This window comes from Schistocerca gregaria, unplaced genomic scaffold, assembly GCF_023897955.1.
Source record: "Schistocerca gregaria isolate iqSchGreg1 unplaced genomic scaffold, iqSchGreg1.2 ptg000570l, whole genome shotgun sequence".
NCBI lineage: Eukaryota > Metazoa > Arthropoda > Insecta > Orthoptera > Acrididae > Schistocerca > Schistocerca gregaria.
Genome location: NW_026061961.1, coordinates 112,737 through 133,295, shown reverse-complemented (window position 1 = coordinate 133,295; position 20,559 = coordinate 112,737). Strand labels below are relative to the sequence as shown.

The 20,559-nt window shown below is 53.0% G+C and overlaps 1 protein-coding gene and 35 non-coding genes across 36 annotated transcripts in view; all 36 read right to left on the bottom strand.

Moving 5' to 3' along the window:
• The window catches only part of LOC126315461 (uncharacterized), a gene marked incomplete at its 3' end in the record, with an annotated part of 119,611 nt that overhangs the window by 88,140 nt on the left and 10,912 nt on the right, over positions 1-20,559 (bottom strand). The window lies entirely within an intron of this gene.
• On the bottom strand, positions 3,041-3,122 carry Trnal-uag (transfer RNA leucine (anticodon UAG)). Its single transcript has one exon. It is a non-coding gene; the product is annotated as a tRNA-Leu (tRNA).
• On the bottom strand, positions 3,576-3,647 carry Trnah-gug (transfer RNA histidin (anticodon GUG)). Its single transcript has one exon. It is a non-coding gene; the product is annotated as a tRNA-His (tRNA).
• On the bottom strand, positions 4,034-4,105 carry Trnae-cuc (transfer RNA glutamic acid (anticodon CUC)). Its single transcript has one exon. It is a non-coding gene; the product is annotated as a tRNA-Glu (tRNA).
• On the bottom strand, positions 4,551-4,632 carry Trnal-uag (transfer RNA leucine (anticodon UAG)). Its single transcript has one exon. It is a non-coding gene; the product is annotated as a tRNA-Leu (tRNA).
• On the bottom strand, positions 5,086-5,157 carry Trnah-gug (transfer RNA histidin (anticodon GUG)). Its single transcript has one exon. It is a non-coding gene; the product is annotated as a tRNA-His (tRNA).
• Positions 5,544-5,615, bottom strand: Trnae-cuc (transfer RNA glutamic acid (anticodon CUC)). Its single transcript has one exon. It is a non-coding gene; the product is annotated as a tRNA-Glu (tRNA).
• Trnal-uag (transfer RNA leucine (anticodon UAG)) lies at positions 6,061-6,142 on the bottom strand. Its single transcript has one exon. It is a non-coding gene; the product is annotated as a tRNA-Leu (tRNA).
• Positions 6,596-6,667, bottom strand: Trnah-gug (transfer RNA histidin (anticodon GUG)). The gene has a single exon. It is a non-coding gene; the product is annotated as a tRNA-His (tRNA).
• Trnae-cuc (transfer RNA glutamic acid (anticodon CUC)) lies at positions 7,054-7,125 on the bottom strand. Its single transcript has one exon. It is a non-coding gene; the product is annotated as a tRNA-Glu (tRNA).
• Trnal-uag (transfer RNA leucine (anticodon UAG)) lies at positions 7,571-7,652 on the bottom strand. The gene has a single exon. It is a non-coding gene; the product is annotated as a tRNA-Leu (tRNA).
• Positions 8,106-8,177, bottom strand: Trnah-gug (transfer RNA histidin (anticodon GUG)). The gene has a single exon. It is a non-coding gene; the product is annotated as a tRNA-His (tRNA).
• Trnae-cuc (transfer RNA glutamic acid (anticodon CUC)) lies at positions 8,564-8,635 on the bottom strand. Its single transcript has one exon. It is a non-coding gene; the product is annotated as a tRNA-Glu (tRNA).
• On the bottom strand, positions 9,081-9,162 carry Trnal-uag (transfer RNA leucine (anticodon UAG)). The gene has a single exon. It is a non-coding gene; the product is annotated as a tRNA-Leu (tRNA).
• Positions 9,616-9,687, bottom strand: Trnah-gug (transfer RNA histidin (anticodon GUG)). The gene has a single exon. It is a non-coding gene; the product is annotated as a tRNA-His (tRNA).
• Positions 10,079-10,150, bottom strand: Trnae-cuc (transfer RNA glutamic acid (anticodon CUC)). The gene has a single exon. It is a non-coding gene; the product is annotated as a tRNA-Glu (tRNA).
• On the bottom strand, positions 10,596-10,677 carry Trnal-uag (transfer RNA leucine (anticodon UAG)). The gene has a single exon. It is a non-coding gene; the product is annotated as a tRNA-Leu (tRNA).
• Positions 11,131-11,202, bottom strand: Trnah-gug (transfer RNA histidin (anticodon GUG)). The gene has a single exon. It is a non-coding gene; the product is annotated as a tRNA-His (tRNA).
• On the bottom strand, positions 11,594-11,665 carry Trnae-cuc (transfer RNA glutamic acid (anticodon CUC)). Its single transcript has one exon. It is a non-coding gene; the product is annotated as a tRNA-Glu (tRNA).
• Trnal-uag (transfer RNA leucine (anticodon UAG)) lies at positions 12,111-12,192 on the bottom strand. Its single transcript has one exon. It is a non-coding gene; the product is annotated as a tRNA-Leu (tRNA).
• Trnah-gug (transfer RNA histidin (anticodon GUG)) lies at positions 12,646-12,717 on the bottom strand. Its single transcript has one exon. It is a non-coding gene; the product is annotated as a tRNA-His (tRNA).
• Positions 13,104-13,175, bottom strand: Trnae-cuc (transfer RNA glutamic acid (anticodon CUC)). The gene has a single exon. It is a non-coding gene; the product is annotated as a tRNA-Glu (tRNA).
• Positions 13,621-13,702, bottom strand: Trnal-uag (transfer RNA leucine (anticodon UAG)). Its single transcript has one exon. It is a non-coding gene; the product is annotated as a tRNA-Leu (tRNA).
• Positions 14,156-14,227, bottom strand: Trnah-gug (transfer RNA histidin (anticodon GUG)). The gene has a single exon. It is a non-coding gene; the product is annotated as a tRNA-His (tRNA).
• Trnae-cuc (transfer RNA glutamic acid (anticodon CUC)) lies at positions 14,619-14,690 on the bottom strand. Its single transcript has one exon. It is a non-coding gene; the product is annotated as a tRNA-Glu (tRNA).
• Trnal-uag (transfer RNA leucine (anticodon UAG)) lies at positions 15,136-15,217 on the bottom strand. Its single transcript has one exon. It is a non-coding gene; the product is annotated as a tRNA-Leu (tRNA).
• Trnah-gug (transfer RNA histidin (anticodon GUG)) lies at positions 15,671-15,742 on the bottom strand. The gene has a single exon. It is a non-coding gene; the product is annotated as a tRNA-His (tRNA).
• Trnae-cuc (transfer RNA glutamic acid (anticodon CUC)) lies at positions 16,134-16,205 on the bottom strand. The gene has a single exon. It is a non-coding gene; the product is annotated as a tRNA-Glu (tRNA).
• Trnal-uag (transfer RNA leucine (anticodon UAG)) lies at positions 16,651-16,732 on the bottom strand. Its single transcript has one exon. It is a non-coding gene; the product is annotated as a tRNA-Leu (tRNA).
• On the bottom strand, positions 17,186-17,257 carry Trnah-gug (transfer RNA histidin (anticodon GUG)). Its single transcript has one exon. It is a non-coding gene; the product is annotated as a tRNA-His (tRNA).
• On the bottom strand, positions 17,644-17,715 carry Trnae-cuc (transfer RNA glutamic acid (anticodon CUC)). The gene has a single exon. It is a non-coding gene; the product is annotated as a tRNA-Glu (tRNA).
• On the bottom strand, positions 18,161-18,242 carry Trnal-uag (transfer RNA leucine (anticodon UAG)). Its single transcript has one exon. It is a non-coding gene; the product is annotated as a tRNA-Leu (tRNA).
• Trnah-gug (transfer RNA histidin (anticodon GUG)) lies at positions 18,696-18,767 on the bottom strand. Its single transcript has one exon. It is a non-coding gene; the product is annotated as a tRNA-His (tRNA).
• Positions 19,159-19,230, bottom strand: Trnae-cuc (transfer RNA glutamic acid (anticodon CUC)). The gene has a single exon. It is a non-coding gene; the product is annotated as a tRNA-Glu (tRNA).
• On the bottom strand, positions 19,676-19,757 carry Trnal-uag (transfer RNA leucine (anticodon UAG)). The gene has a single exon. It is a non-coding gene; the product is annotated as a tRNA-Leu (tRNA).
• Positions 20,211-20,282, bottom strand: Trnah-gug (transfer RNA histidin (anticodon GUG)). The gene has a single exon. It is a non-coding gene; the product is annotated as a tRNA-His (tRNA).

Sequence of the window (20,559 nt, the reverse complement as noted above, 5' to 3'; positions counted from 1 at the left end):
ATCTTTTAAGTGTGAAACATTAAGTTTCCATGGCCCTTTATATCGACAGGTTCCTTGTCGTTCCAAATTTAATGTGCATATATATGCAGCGTGGTCCGAAAAAACGGTTGGCCAAACTTCAGACTGCAGGATGCAGTGTTTCAGATTGGGCGAGACATATATTCGATCTAACCGGCTCGCTGAATGATTAGTGAGGTGGGTAAAGCCGGGTGCCGCGCCGTGCTTTTGCTCCCACGAATCAGTTAAACGGAGGTCGGTGACGATACGTTCCAGGTCCGGCGATTTATTGTAGTTCGGAGTTTGGTCTTTGGCATGTATGACACTGTTAAAGTCGCCTCCAAGGATGGTATGGGTGCAGTGTACACCAAACAAAGGAACAATTCCCTCCTTAAAAAACTGTGCTCGTTGGCACCGATTGGTAGAACCAGATGGGGCATAGACATTAATAATCCTGGTGTTATAAAGCGTGCCGGCAATGCCTCTGCCGTTAGGCAGTTTTGTTACGTCTGTAATGACGACGCCCTCTTTGAAAAGAAATGCGGTACCCAAATCACATCCAATTCCAGGATTGACTATAGCATTATACCCCTGTATGAAGTCAAGTTCGATGTTTGTTACTTCTTGTAAAAACAAAATGTCCACATCAGCTGCATACAGGAAATCTTTTAAATTTTGTAAATTAAATGGGCTACAAATTTTATTGATGTTCAGCGTAGCGATCTTATAGGCCTGCAACGGAACTACGTTAGCCAAGACGGGAGTGTAATTAGGAAAAACTCTGGCAACATATCATTTCGAAAAAACATTAAGAAATCTGACCCGAGAGACATGTGGACACAAGTCAGTAAAACCGTTCAGACTAGAAATATTCATGACTTGGGAAGGGATCAGTCGGCTTCTCCGTGTCTGGGACAGTATCCGTCGCGGCGATGACATTCAAGACGACGTCATCGCGTGGTGTGGCCATCGTGGTGACTGTAACGGTTCCTGTGGTGTCCATAATTTCGTCCTCCTTTGTAGTGTCGTCGACATCGTCTGCCCACGGATTCGACAGCCCTGTCATCGGTTCGTCATTAAGTGGTGCACTATATTCAGGTGTTTGCTGGTGATTTTTATCTTCGGTTCGGGTAATTGCTACGTCATCGGAGGGCAAACTGGCAGAACCGGAGGTACTATCCAAGGACACAGGGTCTTCGTTAGATGACTGCTGATTGCACTGCAAGTTCTCAGATGCAGATTGACGTATTTTGCCCCCTATTTGCTTCGCCTGTTCACGCAGTTGTGGTGCAGTCTGCTCTGCACCTTGACGCGCGATCCTCCGTTTTTTAGATTTCTTGGGAGATGCGTCTCGTGGTGGACTTTGGACGGTACCTGAAGAAGCCTCAGGTTGCAAAGTAGTACTACTCGAAGTGACTGACGCCAGGTCTGATTTCATTGCACTTGACGGGCTGTGGTCAGTGCCTAAGGCAGCTGCAGGATTCGGAAGAGCACCACTAGAAACGGCTGGTTGCGAGTCCGTTTTCTGTGCACCTGATACGCTTTTGATACCTCCTAAAGAAGCTCCAGGATGCAGAGGAGCACTACCCGAAGCGACTGAGGTCGCGTCCGTATCCATTGCCTCATTGGGCGATTCCACGGCGACAAGGGCAGGAGCAGATATGTCTTCGCAGGAGGGTTGAGTGTCTACAGATGCTACACCTGAGTCGGTCGGTTGGTCGGTCGCTTGTGGGTCGGTATTCGTAGTAACTTCGGGGGGCGCAGTGGCACTTGCAAAACCGCGCGCTACGGCGACATATGTCACGGGCAGCGTTGACATAGCAGGGGGCCTGACGGCATCGCCGGCAGGCAGTTGCGCCACTCGCCTTTGAACACAGTCTGCACGAACGTGGCCTGGTAAATTGCAGACAGCACACGTTTTCGGTTGGTCATCATACATCACAACAGCTCTATATCCGCAGACGTTTATAAACGACGGAATGTGCTTCTGCAATTCGACTTTTAATTGGCGCACACCATTCAAAACAGGGAATTTGTGTGCAGCAGACCACCGTTCGGCAATATTACTCAAAACTTTCCCGTATGGAGCAATAACAGCATTTATCTGGTCACTTGTAATTTCAAAGGGAAGTTCAAAGACTCGCACGGTCCGAATACCTAGACCAGCATGGGCAACGGTAACCTCCCCAACATTTCCGTCAGCATGTTTAAATTTCAGAATGCCACCACAAGATCGAACTATCCTTTCACACAATTCTGGACTGGCAAGTTTCACGAAAACCACACTGTTCATAATCGAGAAATGTATGCCGATAATATCATCAAGTCCTATTTTAACATCATCCTCTAACCACTGTTCAACATCAAATGACCTCGGTCGGACAAAGTTGCGATCAAACGTGAATTTCAAAGTATCTTTTCGTTGCGGTTGCGACATCTCTTAATTCTTTTTCATGTCTACACAAATACTATAGACAGCGACGCGTTGCAGCAAGAGCAGAGACTTACCACGCGGAGCTAACGCAGCACAGCACACAGCACGGCACGTCCGACCTCCAGCGCAGCCGCTGGCTGACTCAACCACTAGACCACACCGGATAACGACGGCAGCGCTCCTCCAGCGAACGCAGCAGCAACCCACGGTTAATCGACGACAAGTGTAAAAAAATCCACTCTCGCGCGTTATAGAGCGGCGTGCTCCGGACGCATTTCGTGGAGACGAACGCCAGCAATGATGAGAGCAAAAGGCGCCTACAAATCCTGTCGTTGCACCACGCACTGTTCTACGACAATTCACGAAACAGACGCTCACGCCTTGTTGTGCCGTTTTCTTTGCGGGCAAAGAGTGCAGCTGTCTACGACACAGGCTACATTACACGTTTGGCACCTGTGGGTTTGGAACCCACGCCTCCGAAGAGACTGGTGCCTGATACCAGCGCCTGAGACCGCTCGGCCACGCTACCTACACAACACGCGCGTCACAAGAGCTGCGTCCTACCCCACGAGAACACACCGCATCGGCACAAAAATGAGACGTCAAAATTGGCAACGGTGGGATTCGAACCCACGCCTCCGAAGAGACTGGTGCCTAAAACCAGCGCCTTAGACCGCTCGGCCACGTTACCGTTGCAGCAGCACCGGCAAAACGTTTCATTTGTACTACAAAGGTCACTTCGAAATGGAAGTATCTTGGCAATCGCCGTGCCATGTCCACTGGAAGCATCTCTTTAGGCCGTCCACAACAAGAAAATGCCGTGCCCGCCGTATGGTAGCGACGCCACTTGTCTGTAGCTGTCGCAGTTAAGGAGACAGCATCAAGAGACGTTTTCGTGCCGTGACCATGTTTCGAAACCTGGGCTTTTCGTAACCACTAAAGTATCATAGCTGTACCTGTCAGGCGGAGCTAGAATGTTCCATGTAACAGACATATGTGAGCTCAAGAAGATTGCACTTGTGATGAAGTGGTAGTACGGACTGCGGCCTGCGGAACACGAGTGAAAAACCAAGGAAGCACTGTGATTTCGGGTACTCGTGCACTATCGTCAATGCAATGGCAGCAAGGAAAAACTTTCAAAAATTGCCGTGACCAGGATTCGAACCTGGGTTATTGCGGCCACAACGCAATGTCCTAACCACTAGACGATCACGGCCATGGCCACGGAGGCGCCCACGGAAGCAGCTGGCTGGAATGCAAGTGTCGATACACAGCAAAACCTAGGCCAAGGTGTACGCCACAGCAGTGGCAGACACGATCTCCATCACATGCATGCGAGCAAATGAACGTGCCTGCGCTGTCAGTACACTAACTACAGTGGTTAGCTGCATCCACCTCCGTGGCAATGTGTTGCAGACCTCCAAGCCTCTTGACAACAGGTACCGGTATGTGGCTGGATAACAAGTGGATAGACGCCGCATCTCTCTCGCCGTCAGGTGTTGCAACGAATCATACTTAACGTGGCTTTGTGCACGCGTCAGCGTAGCGTCAGTCGAGCAAAGTCGAGACAAGTCGCATAAGAGGAGCAACAAAAACGCGCACTTCCGGTACCGGGAATCGAACCCGGGCCTCCTGGGTGAGAGCCAGGTATCCTAGCCACTAGACCACACCGGATAACGACGGCAGCGCTCCTCCAGCGAACGCAGCAGCAACCCACGGTTAATCGACGACAAGTGTAAAAAAATCCACTCTCGCGCGTTATAGAGCGGCGTGCTCCGGACGCATTTCGTGGAGACGAACGCCAGCAATGATGAGAGCAAAAGGCGCCTACAAATCCTGTCGTTGCACCACGCACTGTTCTACGACAATTCACGAAACAGACGCTCACGCCTTGTTGTGCCGTTTTCTTTGCGGGCAATGAGTGCAGCTGTCTACGACACAGGCTACATTACACGTTTGGCACCTGTGGGTTTGGAACCCACGCCTCCGAAGAGACTGGTGCCTGATACCAGCGCCTGAGACCGCTCGGCCACGCTACCTACACAACACGCGCGTCACAAGAGCTGCGTCCTACCCCACGAGAACACACCGCATCGGCACAAAAATGAGACGTCAAAATTGGCAACGGTGGGATTCGAACCCACGCCTCCGAAGAGACTGGTGCCTAAAACCAGCGCCTTAGACCGCTCGGCCACGTTACCGTTGCAGCAGCACCGGCAAAACGTTTCATTTGTACTACAAAGGTCACTTCGAAATGGAAGTATCTTGGCAATCGCCGTGCCATGTCCACTGGAAGCATCTCTTTAGGCCGTCCACAACAAGAAAATGCCGTGCCCGCCGTATGGTAGCGACGCCACTTGTCTGTAGCTGTCGCAGTTAAGGAGACAGCATCAAGAGACGTTTTCGTGCCGTGACCATGTTTCGAAACCTGGGCTTTTCGTAACCACTAAAGTATCATAGCTGTACCTGTCAGGCGGAGCTAGAATGTTCCATGTAACAGACATATGTGAGCTCAAGAAGATTGCACTTGTGATGAAGTGGTAGTACGGACTGCGGCCTGCGGAACACGAGTGAAAAACCAAGGAAGCACTGTGATTTCGGGTACTCGTGCACTATCGTCAATGCAATGGCAGCAAGGAAAAACTTTCAAAAATTGCCGTGACCAGGATTCGAACCTGGGTTATTGCGGCCACAACGCAATGTCCTAACCACTAGACGATCACGGCCATGGCCACGGAGGCGCCCACGGAAGCAGCTGGCTGGAATGCAAGTGTCGATACACAGCAAAGCCTAGGCCAAGGTGTACGCCACAGCAGTGGCAGACACGATCTCCATCACATGCATGCGAGCAAATGAACGTGCCTGCGCTGTCAGTACACTAACTACAGTGGTTAGCTGCATCCACCTCCGTGGCAATGTGTTGCAGACCTCCAAGCCTCTTGACAACAGGTACCGGTATGTGGCTGGATAACAAGTGGATAGACGCCGCATCTCTCTCGCCGTCAGGTGTTGCAACGAATCATACTTAACGTGGCTTTGTGCACGCGTCAGCGTAGCGTCAGTCGAGCAAAGTCGAGACAAGTCGCATAAGAGGAGCAACAAAAACGCGCACTTCCGGTACCGGGAATCGAACCCGGGCCTCCTGGGTGAGAGCCAGGTATCCTAGCCACTAGACCACACCGGATAACGACGGCAGCGCTCCTCCAGCGAACGCAGCAGCAACCCACGGTTAATCGACGACAAGTGTAAAAAAATCCACTCTCGCGCGTTATAGAGCGGCGTGCTCCGGACGCATTTCGTGGAGACGAACGCCAGCAATGATGAGAGCAAAAGGCGCCTACAAATCCTGTCGTTGCACCACGCACTGTTCTACGACAATTCACGAAACAGACGCTCACGCCTTGTTGTGCCGTTTTCTTTGCGGGCAAAGAGTGCAGCTGTCTACGACACAGGCTACATTACACGTTTGGCACCTGTGGGTTTGGAACCCACGCCTCCGAAGAGACTGGTGCCTGATACCAGCGCCTGAGACCGCTCGGCCACGCTACCTACACAACACGCGCGTCACAAGAGCTGCGTCCTACCCCACGAGAACACACCGCATCGGCACAAAAATGAGACGTCAAAATTGGCAACGGTGGGATTCGAACCCACGCCTCCGAAGAGACTGGTGCCTAAAACCAGCGCCTTAGACCGCTCGGCCACGTTACCGTTGGAGCAGCAGCGGCAAAACGTTTCATTTGTACTACAAAGGTCACTTCGAAATGGAAGTATCTTGGCAATCGCCGTGCCATGTCCACTGGAAGCATCTCTTTAGGCCGTCCACAACAAGAAAATGCCGTGCCCGCCGTATGGTAGCGACGCCACTTGTCTGTAGCTGTCGCAGTTAAGGAGACAGCATCAAGAGACGTTTTCGTGCCGTGACCATGTTTCGAAACCTGGGCTTTTCGTAACCACTAAAGTATCATAGCTGTACCTGTCAGGCGGAGCTAGAATGTTCCATGTAACAGACATATGTGAGCTCAAGAAGATTGCACTTGTGATGAAGTGGTAGTACGGACTGCGGCCTGCGGAACACGAGTGAAAAACCAAGGAAGCACTGTGATTTCGGGTACTCGTGCACTATCGTCAATGCAATGGCAGCAAGGAAAAACTTTCAAAAATTGCCGTGACCAGGATTCGAACCTGGGTTATTGCGGCCACAACGCAATGTCCTAACCACTAGACGATCACGGCCATGGCCACGGAGGCGCCCACGGAAGCAGCTGGCTGGAATGCAAGTGTCGATACACAGCAAAGCCTAGGCCAAGGTGTACGCCACAGCAGTGGCAGACACGATCTCCATCACATGCATGCGAGCAAATGAACGTGCCTGCGCTGTCAGTACACTAACTACAGTGGTTAGCTGCATCCACCTCCGTGGCAATGTGTTGCAGACCTCCAAGCCTCTTGACAACAGGTACCGGTATGTGGCTGGATAACAAGTGGATAGACGCCGCATCTCTCTCGCCGTCAGGTGTTGCAACGAATCATACTTAACGTGGCTTTGTGCACGCGTCAGCGTAGCGTCAGTCGAGCAAAGTCGAGACAAGTCGCATAAGAGGAGCAACAAAAACGCGCACTTCCGGTACCGGGAATCGAACCCGGGCCTCCTGGGTGAGAGCCAGGTATCCTAGCCACTAGACCACACCGGATAACGACGGCAGCGCTCCTCCAGCGAACGCAGCAGCAACCCACGGTTAATCGACGACAAGTGTAAAAAAATCCACTCTCGCGCGTTATAGAGCGGCGTGCTCCGGACGCATTTCGTGGAGACGAACGCCAGCAATGATGAGAGCAAAAGGCGCCTACAAATCCTGTCGTTGCACCACGCACTGTTCTACGACAATTCACGAAACAGACGCTCACGCCTTGTTGTGCCGTTTTCTTTGCGGGCAAAGAGTGCAGCTGTCTACGACACAGGCTACATTACACGTTTGGCACCTGTGGGTTTGGAACCCACGCCTCCGAAGAGACTGGTGCCTGATACCAGCGCCTGAGACCGCTCGGCCACGCTACCTACACAACACGCGCGTCACAAGAGCTGCGTCCTACCCCACGAGAACACACCGCATCGGCACAAAAATGAGACGTCAAAATTGGCAACGGTGGGATTCGAACCCACGCCTCCGAAGAGACTGGTGCCTAAAACCAGCGCCTTAGACCGCTCGGCCACGTTACCGTTGGAGCAGCAGCGGCAAAACGTTTCATTTGTACTACAAAGGTCACTTCGAAATGGAAGTATCTTGGCAATCGCCGTGCCATGTCCACTGGAAGCATCTCTTTAGGCCGTCCACAACAAGAAAATGCCGTGCCCGCCGTATGGTAGCGACGCCACTTGTCTGTAGCTGTCGCAGTTAAGGAGACAGCATCAAGAGACGTTTTCGTGCCGTGACCATGTTTCGAAACCTGGGCTTTCCGTAACCACTAAAGTATCATAGCTGTACCTGTCAGGCGGAGCTAGAATGTTCCATGTAACAGACATATGTGAGCTCAAGAAGATTGCACTTGTGATGAAGTGGTAGTACGGACTGCGGCCTGCGGAACACGAGTGAAAAACCAAGGAAGCACTGTGATTTCGGGTACTCGTGCACTATCGTCAATGCAATGGCAGCAAGGAAAAACTTTCAAAAATTGCCGTGACCAGGATTCGAACCTGGGTTGTTGCGGCCACAACGCAATGTCCTAACCACTAGACGATCACGGCCATGGCCACGGAGGCGCCCACGGAAGCAGCTGGCTGGAATGCAAGTGTCGATACACAGCAAAGCCTAGGCCAAGGTGTACGCCACAGCAGTGGCAGACACGATCTCCATCACATGCATGCGAGCAAATGAACGTGCCTGCGCTGTCAGTACACTAACTACAGTGGTTAGCTGCATCCACCTCCGTGGCAATGTGTTGCAGACCTCCAAGCCTCTTGACAACAGGTACCGGTATGTGGCTGGATAACAAGTGGATAGACGCCGCATCTCTCTCGCCGTCAGGTGTTGCAACGAATCATACTTAACGTGGCTTTGTGCACGCGTCAGCGTAGCGTCAGTCGAGCAAAGTCGAGACAAGTCGCATAAGAGGAGCAACAAAAACGCGCACTTCCGGTACCGGGAATCGAACCCGGGCCTCCTGGGTGAGAGCCAGGTATCCTAGCCACTAGACCACACCGGATAACGACGGCAGCGCTCCTCCAGCGAACGCAGCAGCAACCCACGGTTAATCGACGACAAGTGTAAAAAAATCCACTCTCGCGCGTTATAGAGCGGCGTGCTCCGGACGCATTTCGTGGAGACGAACGCCAGCAATGATGAGAGCAAAAGGCGCCTACAAATCCTGTCGTTGCACCACGCACTGTTCTACGACAATTCACGAAACAGACGCTCACGCCTTGTTGTGCCGTTTTCTTTGCGGGCAATGAGTGCAGCTGTCTACGACACAGGCTACATTACACGTTTGGCACCTGTGGGTTTGGAACCCACGCCTCCGAAGAGACTGGTGCCTGATACCAGCGCCTGAGACCGCTCGGCCACGCTACCTACACAACACGCGCGTCACAAGAGCTGCGTCCTACCCCACGAGAACACACCGCATCGGCACAAAAATGAGACGTCAAAATTGGCAACGGTGGGATTCGAACCCACGCCTCCGAAGAGACTGGTGCCTAAAACCAGCGCCTTAGACCGCTCGGCCACGTTACCGTTGGAGCAGCAGCGGCAAAACGTTTCATTTGTACTACAAAGGTCACTTCGAAATGGAAGTATCTTGGCAATCGCCGTGCCATGTCCACTGGAAGCATCTCTTTAGGCCGTCCACAACAAGAAAATGCCGTGCCCGCCGTATGGTAGCGACGCCACTTGTCTGTAGCTGTCGCAGTTAAGGAGACAGCATCAAGAGACGTTTTCGTGCCGTGACCATGTTTCGAAACCTGGGCTTTCCGTAACCACTAAAGTATCATAGCTGTACCTGTCGGGCGGAGCTAGAATGTTCCATGTAACAGACATATGTGAGCTCAAGAAGGTTGCACTTGTGATGAAGTGGTAGTACGGACTGCGGCCTGCGGAACACGAGTGAAAAACCAAGGAAGCACTGTGATTTCGGGTACTCGTGCACTATCGTCAATGCAACGGCAGCAAGGAGAAACTTTCAAAAATTGCCGTGACCAGGATTCGAACCTGGGTTATTGCGGCCACAACGCAATGTCCTAACCACTAGACGATCACGGCCATGGCCACGGAGGCGCCCACGGAAGCAGCTGGCTGGAATGCAAGTGTCGATACACAGCAAAGCCTAAGCCTAGGCCAAGGTGTACGCCACAGCAGTGGCAGACACGGTCTCCATCACATGCATGCGAGCTAATGAACGTGCCTGCGCTGTCAGTACACTAACTACAGTGGTTAGCTGCATCCACCTCCGTGGCAATGTGTTGCAGACCTCCAAGCCTCTTGACAACAGGTACCGGTATGTGGCTGGATAACAAGTGGATAGACGCCCATCTCTCTCGCCGTCAGGTGTTGCAACGAATCATACTTAACGTGGCTTTGTGCACGCGTCAGCGTAGCGTCAGTCGAGCAAAGTCGAGACAAGTCGCATAAGAGGAGCAACAAAAACGCGCACTTCCGGTACCGGGAATCGAACCCGGGCCTCCTGGGTGAGAGCCAGGTATCCTAGCCACTAGACCACACCGGATAACGACGGCAGCGCTCCTCCAGCGAACGCAGCAGCAACCCACGGTTAATCGACGACAAGTGTAAAAAAATCCACTCTCTCGCGTTATAGAGCGGCGTGCTCCGGACGCATTTCGTGGAGACGAACGCCAGCAATGATGAGAGCAAAAGGCGCCTACAAATCCTGTCGTTGCACCACGCACTGTTCTACGACAATTCACGAAACAGACGCTCACGCCTTGTTGTGCCGTTTTCTTTGCGGGCAATGAGTGCAGCTGTCTACGACACAGGCAACATTACACGTTTGGCACCTGTGGGTTTGGAACCCACGCCTCCAAAGAGACTGGTGCCTGATACCAGCGCCTTAGACCGCTCGGCCACGCTACCTACACAACACGCGCGTCACAAGAGCTGCGTCCTACCCCACGAGAACACACCGCATCGGCACAAAAATGAGACGTCAAAATTGGCAACGGTGGGATTCGAACCCACGCCTCCGAAAAGACTGGTGCCTAAAACCAGCGCCTTAGACCGCTCGGCCACGTTACCGTTGGAGCAGCAGCGGCAAAACGTTTCATTTGTACTACAAAGGTCACTTCGAAATGGAAGTATCTTGGCAATCGCCGTGCCATGTCCACTGGAAGCATCTCTTTAGGCCATCCACAACAAGAAAGTGCCGTGCCCGCCGTATGGTAGCGACGCCACTTGTCTGTAGCTGTCGCAGTTAAGGAGACAGCATCAAGAGACGTTTTCGTGCCGTGACCATGTTTCGAAACCTGGGCTTTCCGTAACCACTAAAGTATCATAGCTGTACCTGTCGGGCGGAGCTAGAATGTTCCATGTAACAGACATATGTGAGCTCAAGAAGGTTGCACTTGTGATGAAGTGGTAGTACGGACTGCGGCCTGCGGAACACGAGTGAAAAACCAAGGAAGCACTGTGATTTCGGGTACTCGTGCACTATCGTCAATGCAACGGCAGCAAGGAGAAACTTTCAAAAATTGCCGTGACCAGGATTCGAACCTGGGTTATTGCGGCCACAACGCAATGTCCTAACCACTAGACGATCACGGCCATGGCCACGGAGGCGCCCACGGAAGCAGCTGGCTGGAATGCAAGTGTCGATACACAGCAAAGCCTAAGCCTAGGCCAAGGTGTACGCCACAGCAGTGGCAGACACGGTCTCCATCACATGCATGCGAGCTAATGAACGTGCCTGCGCTGTCAGTACACTAACTACAGTGGTTAGCTGCATCCACCTCCGTGGCAATGTGTTGCAGACCTCCAAGCCTCTTGACAACAGGTACCGGTATGTGGCTGGATAACAAGTGGATAGACGCCCATCTCTCTCGCCGTCAGGTGTTGCAACGAATCATACTTAACGTGGCTTTGTGCACGCGTCAGCGTAGCGTCAGTCGAGCAAAGTCGAGACAAGTCGCATAAGAGGAGCAACAAAAACGCGCACTTCCGGTACCGGGAATCGAACCCGGGCCTCCTGGGTGAGAGCCAGGTATCCTAGCCACTAGACCACACCGGATAACGACGGCAGCGCTCCTCCAGCGAACGCAGCAGCAACCCACGGTTAATCGACGACAAGTGTAAAAAAATCCACTCTCGCGCGTTATAGAGCGGCGTGCTCCGGACGCATTTCGTGGAGACGAACGCCAGCAATGATGAGAGCAAAAGGCGCCTACAAATCCTGTCGTTGCACCACGCACTGTTCTACGACAATTCACGAAACAGACGCTCACGCCTTGTTGTGCCGTTTTCTTTGCGGGCAAAGAGTGCAGCTGTCTACGACACAGGCTACATTACACGTTTGGCACCTGTGGGTTTGGAACCCACGCCTCCGAAGAGACTGGTGCCTGATACCAGCGCCTGAGACCGCTCGGCCACGCTACCTACACAACACGCGCGTCACAAGAGCTGCGTCCTACCCCACGAGAACACACCGCATCGGCACAAAAATGAGACGTCAAAATTGGCAACGGTGGGATTCGAACCCACGCCTCCGAAGAGACTGGTGCCTAAAACCAGCGCCTTAGACCGCTCGGCCACGTTACCGTTGGAGCAGCAGCGGCAAAACGTTTCATTTGTACTACAAAGGTCACTTCGAAATGGAAGTATCTTGGCAATCGCCGTGCCATGTCCACTGGAAGCATCTCTTTAGGCCGTCCACAACAAGAAAATGCCGTGCCCGCCGTATGGTAGCGACGCCACTTGTCTGTAGCTGTCGCAGTTAAGGAGACAGCATCAAGAGACGTTTTCGTGCCGTGACCATGTTTCGAAACCTGGGCTTTCCGTAACCACTAAAGTATCATAGCTGTACCTGTCAGGCGGAGCTAGAATGTTCCATGTAACAGACATATGTGAGCTCAAGAAGATTGCACTTGTGATGAAGTGGTAGTACGGACTGCGGCCTGCGGAACACGAGTGAAAAACCAAGGAAGCACTGTGATTTCGGGTACTCGTGCACTATCGTCAATGCAATGGCAGCAAGGAAAAACTTTCAAAAATTGCCGTGACCAGGATTCGAACCTGGGTTATTGCGGCCACAACGCAATGTCCTAACCACTAGACGATCACGGCCATGGCCACGGAGGCGCCCACGGAAGCAGCTGGCTGGAATGCAAGTGTCGATACACAGCAAAGCCTAGGCCAAGGTGTACGCCACAGCAGTGGCAGACACGATCTCCATCACATGCATGCGAGCAAATGAACGTGCCTGCGCTGTCAGTACACTAACTACAGTGGTTAGCTGCATCCACCTCCGTGGCAATGTGTTGCAGACCTCCAAGCCTCTTGACAACAGGTACCGGTATGTGGCTGGATAACAAGTGGATAGACGCCGCATCTCTCTCGCCGTCAGGTGTTGCAACGAATCATACTTAACGTGGCTTTGTGCACGCGTCAGCGTAGCGTCAGTCGAGCAAAGTCGAGACAAGTCGCATAAGAGGAGCAACAAAAACGCGCACTTCCGGTACCGGGAATCGAACCCGGGCCTCCTGGGTGAGAGCCAGGTATCCTAGCCACTAGACCACACCGGATAACGACGGCAGCGCTCCTCCAGCGAACGCAGCAGCAACCCACGGTTAATCGACGACAAGTGTAAAAAAATCCACTCTCGCGCGTTATAGAGCGGCGTGCTCCGGACGCATTTCGTGGAGACGAACGCCAGCAATGATGAGAGCAAAAGGCGCCTACAAATCCTGTCGTTGCACCACGCACTGTTCTACGACAATTCACGAAACAGACGCTCACGCCTTGTTGTGCCGTTTTCTTTGCGGGCAATGAGTGCAGCTGTCTACGACACAGGCTACATTACACGTTTGGCACCTGTGGGTTTGGAACCCACGCCTCCGAAGAGACTGGTGCCTGATACCAGCGCCTGAGACCGCTCGGCCACGCTACCTACACAACACGCGCGTCACAAGAGCTGCGTCCTACCCCACGAGAACACACCGCATCGGCACAAAAATGAGACGTCAAAATTGGCAACGGTGGGATTCGAACCCACGCCTCCGAAGAGACTGGTGCCTAAAACCAGCGCCTTAGACCGCTCGGCCACGTTACCGTTGGAGCAGCAGCGGCAAAACGTTTCATTTGTACTACAAAGGTCACTTCGAAATGGAAGTATCTTGGCAATCGCCGTGCCATGTCCACTGGAAGCATCTCTTTAGGCCGTCCACAACAAGAAAATGCCGTGCCCGCCGTATGGTAGCGACGCCACTTGTCTGTAGCTGTCGCAGTTAAGGAGACAGCATCAAGAGACGTTTTCGTGCCGTGACCATGTTTCGAAACCTGGGCTTTCCGTAACCACTAAAGTATCATAGCTGTACCTGTCGGGCGGAGCTAGAATGTTCCATGTAACAGACATATGTGAGCTCAAGAAGGTTGCACTTGTGATGAAGTGGTAGTACGGACTGCGGCCTGCGGAACACGAGTGAAAAACCAAGGAAGCACTGTGATTTCGGGTACTCGTGCACTATCGTCAATGCAACGGCAGCAAGGAGAAACTTTCAAAAATTGCCGTGACCAGGATTCGAACCTGGGTTATTGCGGCCACAACGCAATGTCCTAACCACTAGACGATCACGGCCATGGCCACGGAGGCGCCCACGGAAGCAGCTGGCTGGAATGCAAGTGTCGATACACAGCAAAGCCTAAGCCTAGGCCAAGGTGTACGCCACAGCAGTGGCAGACACGGTCTCCATCACATGCATGCGAGCTAATGAACGTGCCTGCGCTGTCAGTACACTAACTACAGTGGTTAGCTGCATCCACCTCCGTGGCAATGTGTTGCAGACCTCCAAGCCTCTTGACAACAGGTACCGGTATGTGGCTGGATAACAAGTGGATAGACGCCCATCTCTCTCGCCGTCAGGTGTTGCAACGAATCATACTTAACGTGGCTTTGTGCACGCGTCAGCGTAGCGTCAGTCGAGCAAAGTCGAGACAAGTCGCATAAGAGGAGCAACAAAAACGCGCAGTTCCGGTACCGGGAATCGAACCCGGGCCTCCTGGGTGAGAGCCAGGTATCCTAGCCACTAGACCACACCGGATAACGACGGCAGCGCTCCTCCAGCGAACGCAGCAGCAACCCACGGTTAATCGACGACAAGTGTAAAAAAATCCACTCTCTCGCGTTATAGAGCGGCGTGCTCCGGACGCATTTCGTGGAGACGAACGCCAGCAATGATGAGAGCAAAAGGCGCCTACAAATCCTGTCGTTGCACCACGCACTGTTCTACGACAATTCACGAAACAGACGCTCACGCCTTGTTGTGCCGTTTTCTTTGCGGGCAATGAGTGCAGCTGTCTACGACACAGGCAACATTACACGTTTGGCACCTGTGGGTTTGGAACCCACGCCTCCAAAGAGACTGGTGCCTGATACCAGCGCCTTAGACCGCTCGGCCACGCTACCTACACAACACGCGCGTCACAAGAGCTGCGTCCTACCCCACGAGAACACACCGCATCGGCACAAAAATGAGACGTCAAAATTGGCAACGGTGGGATTCGAACCCACGCCTCCGAAAAGACTGGTGCCTAAAACCAGCGCCTTAGACCGCTCGGCCACGTTACCGTTGGAGCAGCAGCGGCAAAACGTTTCATTTGTACTACAAAGGTCACTTCGAAATGGAAGTATCTTGGCAATCGCCGTGCCATGTCCACTGGAAGCATCTCTTTAGGCCATCCACAACAAGAAAGTGCCGTGCCCGCCGTATGGTAGCGACGCCACTTGTCTGTAGCTGTCGCAGTTAAGGAGACAGCATCAAGAGACGTTTTCGTGCCGTGACCATGTTTCGAAACCTGGGCTTTCCGTAACCACTAAAGTATCATAGCTGTACCTGTCGGGCGGAGCTAGAATGTTCCATGTAACAGACATATGTGAGCTCAAGAAGGTTGCACTTGTGATGAAGTGGTAGTACGGACTGCGGCCTGCGGAACACGAGTGAAAAACCAAGGAAGCACTGTGATTTCGGGTACTCGTGCACTATCGTCAATGCAACGGCAGCAAGGAGAAACTTTCAAAAATTGCCGTGACCAGGATTCGAACCTGGGTTATTGCGGCCACAACGCAATGTCCTAACCACTAGACGATCACGGCCATGGCCACGGAGGCGCCCACGGAAGCAGCTGGCTGGAATGCAAGTGTCGATACACAGCAAAGCCTAAGCCTAGGCCAAGGTGTACGCCACAGCAGTGGCAGACACGGTCTCCATCACATGCATGCGAGCTAATGAACGTGCCTGCGCTGTCAGTACACTAACTACAGTGGTTAGCTGCATCCACCTCCGTGGCAATGTGTTGCAGACCTCCAAGCCTCTTGACAACAGGTACCGGTATGTGGCTGGATAACAAGTGGATAGACGCCCATCTCTCTCGCCGTCAGGTGTTGCAACGAATCATACTTAACGTGGCTTTGTGCACGCGTCAGCGTAGCGTCAGTCGAGCAAAGTCGAGACAAGTCGCATAAGAGGAGCAACAAAAACGCGCACTTCCGGTACCGGGAATCGAACCCGGGCCTCCTGGGTGAGAGCCAGGTATCCTAGCCACTAGACCACACCGGATAACGACGGCAGCGCTCCTCCAGCGAACGCAGCAGCAACCCACGGTTAATCGACGACAAGTGTAAAAAAATCCACTCTCGCGCGTTATAGAGCGGCGTGCTCCGGACGCATTTCGTGGAGACGAACGCCAGCAATGATGAGAGCAAAAGGCGCCTACAAATCCTGTCGTTGCACCACGCACTGTTCTACGACAATTCACGAAACAGACGCTCACGCCTTGTTGTGCCGTTTTCTTTGCGGGCAAAGAGTGCAGCTGTCTACGACACAGGCTACATTACACGTTTGGCACCTGTGGGTTTGGAACCCACGCCTCCGAAGAGACTGGTGCCTGATACCAGCGCCTGAGACCGCTCGGCCACGCTACCTACACAACACGCGCGTCACAAGAGCTGCGTCCTACCCCACGAGAACACACCGCATCGGCACAAAAATGAGACGTCAAAATTGGCAACGGTGGGATTCGAACCCACGCCTCCGAAGAGACTGGTGCCTAAAACCAGCGCCTTAGACCGCTCGGCCACGTTACCGTTGGAGCAGCAGCGGCAAAACGTTTCATTTGTACTACAAAGGTCACTTCGAAATGGAAGTATCTTGGCAATCGCCGTGCCATGTCCACTGGAAGCATCTCTTTAGGCCGTCCACAACAAGAAAATGCCGTGCCCGCCGTATGGTAGCGACGCCACTTGTCTGTAGCTGTCGCAGTTAAGGAGACAGCATCAAGAGACGTTTTCGTGCCGTGACCATGTTTCGAAACCTGGGCTTTCCGTAACCACTAAAGTATCATAGCTGTACCTGTCAGGCGGAGCTAGAATGTTCCATGTAACAGACATATGTGAGCTCAAGAAGATTGCACTTGTGATGAAGTGGTAGTACGGACTGCGGCCTGCGGAACACGAGTGAAAAACCAAGGAAGCACTGTGATTTCGGGTACTCGTGCACTATCGTCAATGCAATGGCAGCAAGGAAAAACTTTCAAAAATTGCCGTGACCAGGATTCGAACCTGGGTTGTTGCGGCCACAACGCAATGTCCTAACCACTAGACGATCACGGCCATGGCCACGGAGGCGCCCACGGAAGCAGCTGGCTGGAATGCAAGTGTCGATACACAGCAAAGCCTAGGCCAAGGTGTACGCCACAGCAGTGGCAGACACGATCTCCATCACATGCATGCGAGCAAATGAACGTGCCTGCGCTGTCAGTACACTAACTACAGTGGTTAGCTGCATCCACCTCCGTGGCAATGTGTTGCAGACCTCCAAGCCTCTTGACAACAGGTACCGGTATGTGGCTGGATAACAAGTGGATAGACGCCGCATCTCTCTCGCCGTCAGGTGTTGCAACGAATCATACTTAACGTGGCTTTGTGCACGCGTCAGCGTAGCGTCAGTCGAGCAAAGTCGAGACAAGTCGCATAAGAGGAGCAACAAAAACGCGCACTTCCGGTACCGGGAATCGAACCCGGGCCTCCTGGGTGAGAGCCAGGTATCCTAGCCACTAGACCACACCGGATAACGACGGCAGCGCTCCTCCAGCGAACGCAGCAGCAACCCACGGTTAATCGACGACAAGTGTAAAAAAATCCACTCTCGCGCGTTATAGAGCGGCGTGCTCCGGACGCATTTCGTGGAGACGAACGCCAGCAATGATGAGAGCAAAAGGCGCCTACAAATCCTGTCGTTGCACCACGCACTGTTCTACGACAATTCACGAAACAGACGCTCACGCCTTGTTGTGCCGTTTTCTTTGCGGGCAATGAGTGCAGCTGTCTACGACACAGGCTACATTACACGTTTGGCACCTGTGGGTTTGGAACCCACGCCTCCGAAGAGACTGGTGCCTGATACCAGCGCCTGAGACCGCTCGGCCACGCTACCTACACAACACGCGCGTCACAAGAGCTGCGTCCTACCCCACGAGAACACACCGCATCGGCACAAAAATGAGACGTCAAAATTGGCAACGGTGGGATTCGAACCCACGCCTCCGAAGAGACTGGTGCCTAAAACCAGCGCCTTAGACCGCTCGGCCACGTTACCGTTGGAGCAGCAGCGGCAAAACGTTTCATTTGTACTACAAAGGTCACTTCGAAATGGAAGTATCTTGGCAATCGCCGTGCCATGTCCACTGGAAGCATCTCTTTAGGCCGTCCACAACAAGAAAATGCCGTGCCCGCCGTATGGTAGCGACGCCACTTGTCTGTAGCTGTCGCAGTTAAGGAGACAGCATCAAGAGACGTTTTCGTGCCGTGACCATGTTTCGAAACCTGGGCTTTCCGTAACCACTAAAGTATCATAGCTGTACCTGTCGGGCGGAGCTAGAATGTTCCATGTAACAGACATATGTGAGCTCAAGAAGGTTGCACTTGTGATGAAGTGGTAGTACGGACTGCGGCCTGCGGAACACGAGTGAAAAACCAAGGAAGCACTGTGATTTCGGGTACTCGTGCACTATCGTCAATGCAACGGCAGCAAGGAGAAACTTTCAAAAATTGCCGTGACCAGGATTCGAACCTGGGTTATTGCGGCCACAACGCAATGTCCTAACCACTAGACGATCACGGCCATGGCCACGGAGGCGCCCACGGAAGCAGCTGGCTGGAATGCAAGTGTCGATACACAGCAAAGCCTAAGCCTAGGCCAAGGTGTACGCCACAGCAGTGGCAGACACGGTCTCCATCACATGCATGCGAGCTAATGAACGTGCCTGCGCTGTCAGTACACTAACTACAGTGGTTAGCTGCATCCACCTCCGTGGCAATGTGTTGCAGACCTCCAAGCCTCTTGACAACAGGTACCGGTATGTGGCTGGATAACAAGTGGATAGACGCCCATCTCTCTCGCCGTCAGGTGTTGCAACGAATCATACTTAACGTGGCTTTGTGCACGCGTCAGCGTAGCGTCAGTCGAGCAAAGTCGAGACAAGTCGCATAAGAGGAGCAACAAAAACGCGCACTTCCGGTACCGGGAATCGAACCCGGGCCTCCTGGGTGAGAGCCAGGTATCCTAGCCACTAGACCACACCGGATAACGACGGCAGCGCTCCTCCAGCGAACGCAGCAGCAACCCACGGTTAATCGACGACAAGTGTAAAAAAATCCACTCTCTCGCGTTATAGAGCGGCGTGCTCCGGACGCATTTCGTGGAGACGAACGCCAGCAATGATGAGAGCAAAAGGCGCCTACAAATCCTGTCGTTGCACCACGCACTGTTCTACGACAATTCACGAAACAGACGCTCACGCCTTGTTGTGCCGTTTTCTTTGCGGGCAATGAGTGCAGCTGTCTACGACACAGGCAACATTACACGTTTGGCACCTGTGGGTTTGGAACCCACGCCTCCAAAGAGACTGGTGCCTGATACCAGCGCCTTAGACCGCTCGGCCACGCTACCTACACAACACGCGCGTCACAAGAGCTGCGTCCTACCCCACGAGAACACACCGCATCGGCACAAAAATGAGACGTCAAAATTGGCAACGGTGGGATTCGAACCCACGCCTCCGAAAAGACTGGTGCCTAAAACCAGCGCCTTAGACCGCTCGGCCACGTTACCGTTGGAGCAGCAGCGGCAAAACGTTTCATTTGTACTACAAAGGTCACTTCGAAATGGAAGTATCTTGGCAATCGCCGTGCCATGTCCACTGGAAGCATCTCTTTAGGCCATCCACAACAAGAAAGTGCCGTGCCCGCCGTATGGTAGCGACGCCACTTGTCTGTAGCTGTCGCAGTTAAGGAGACAGCATCAAGAGACGTTTTCGTGCCGTGACCATGTTTCGAAACCTGGGCTTTCCGTAACCACTAAAGTATCATAGCTGTACCTGTCGGGCGGAGCTAGAATGTTCCATGTAACAGACATATGTGAGCTCAAGAAGGTTGCACTTGTGATGAAGTGGTAGTACGGACTGCGGCCTGCGGAACACGAGTGAAAAACCAAGGAAGCACTGTGATTTCGGGTACTCGTGCACTATCGTCAATGCAACGGCAGCAAGGAGAAACTTTCAAAAATTGCCGTGACCAGGATTCGAACCTGGGTTATTGCGGCCACAACGCAATGTCCTAACCACTAGACGATCACGGCCATGGCCACGGAGGCGCCCACGGAAGCAGCTGGCTGGAATGCAAGTGTCGATACACAGCAAAGCCTAAGCCTAGGCCAAGGTGTACGCCACAGCAGTGGCAGACACGGTCTCCATCACATGCATGCGAGCTAATGAACGTGCCTGCGCTGTCAGTACACTAACTACAGTGGTTAGCTGCATCCACCTCCGTGGCAATGTGTTGCAGACCTCCAAGCCTCTTGACAACAGGTACCGGTATGTGGCTGGATAACAAGTGGATAGACGCCCATCTCTCTC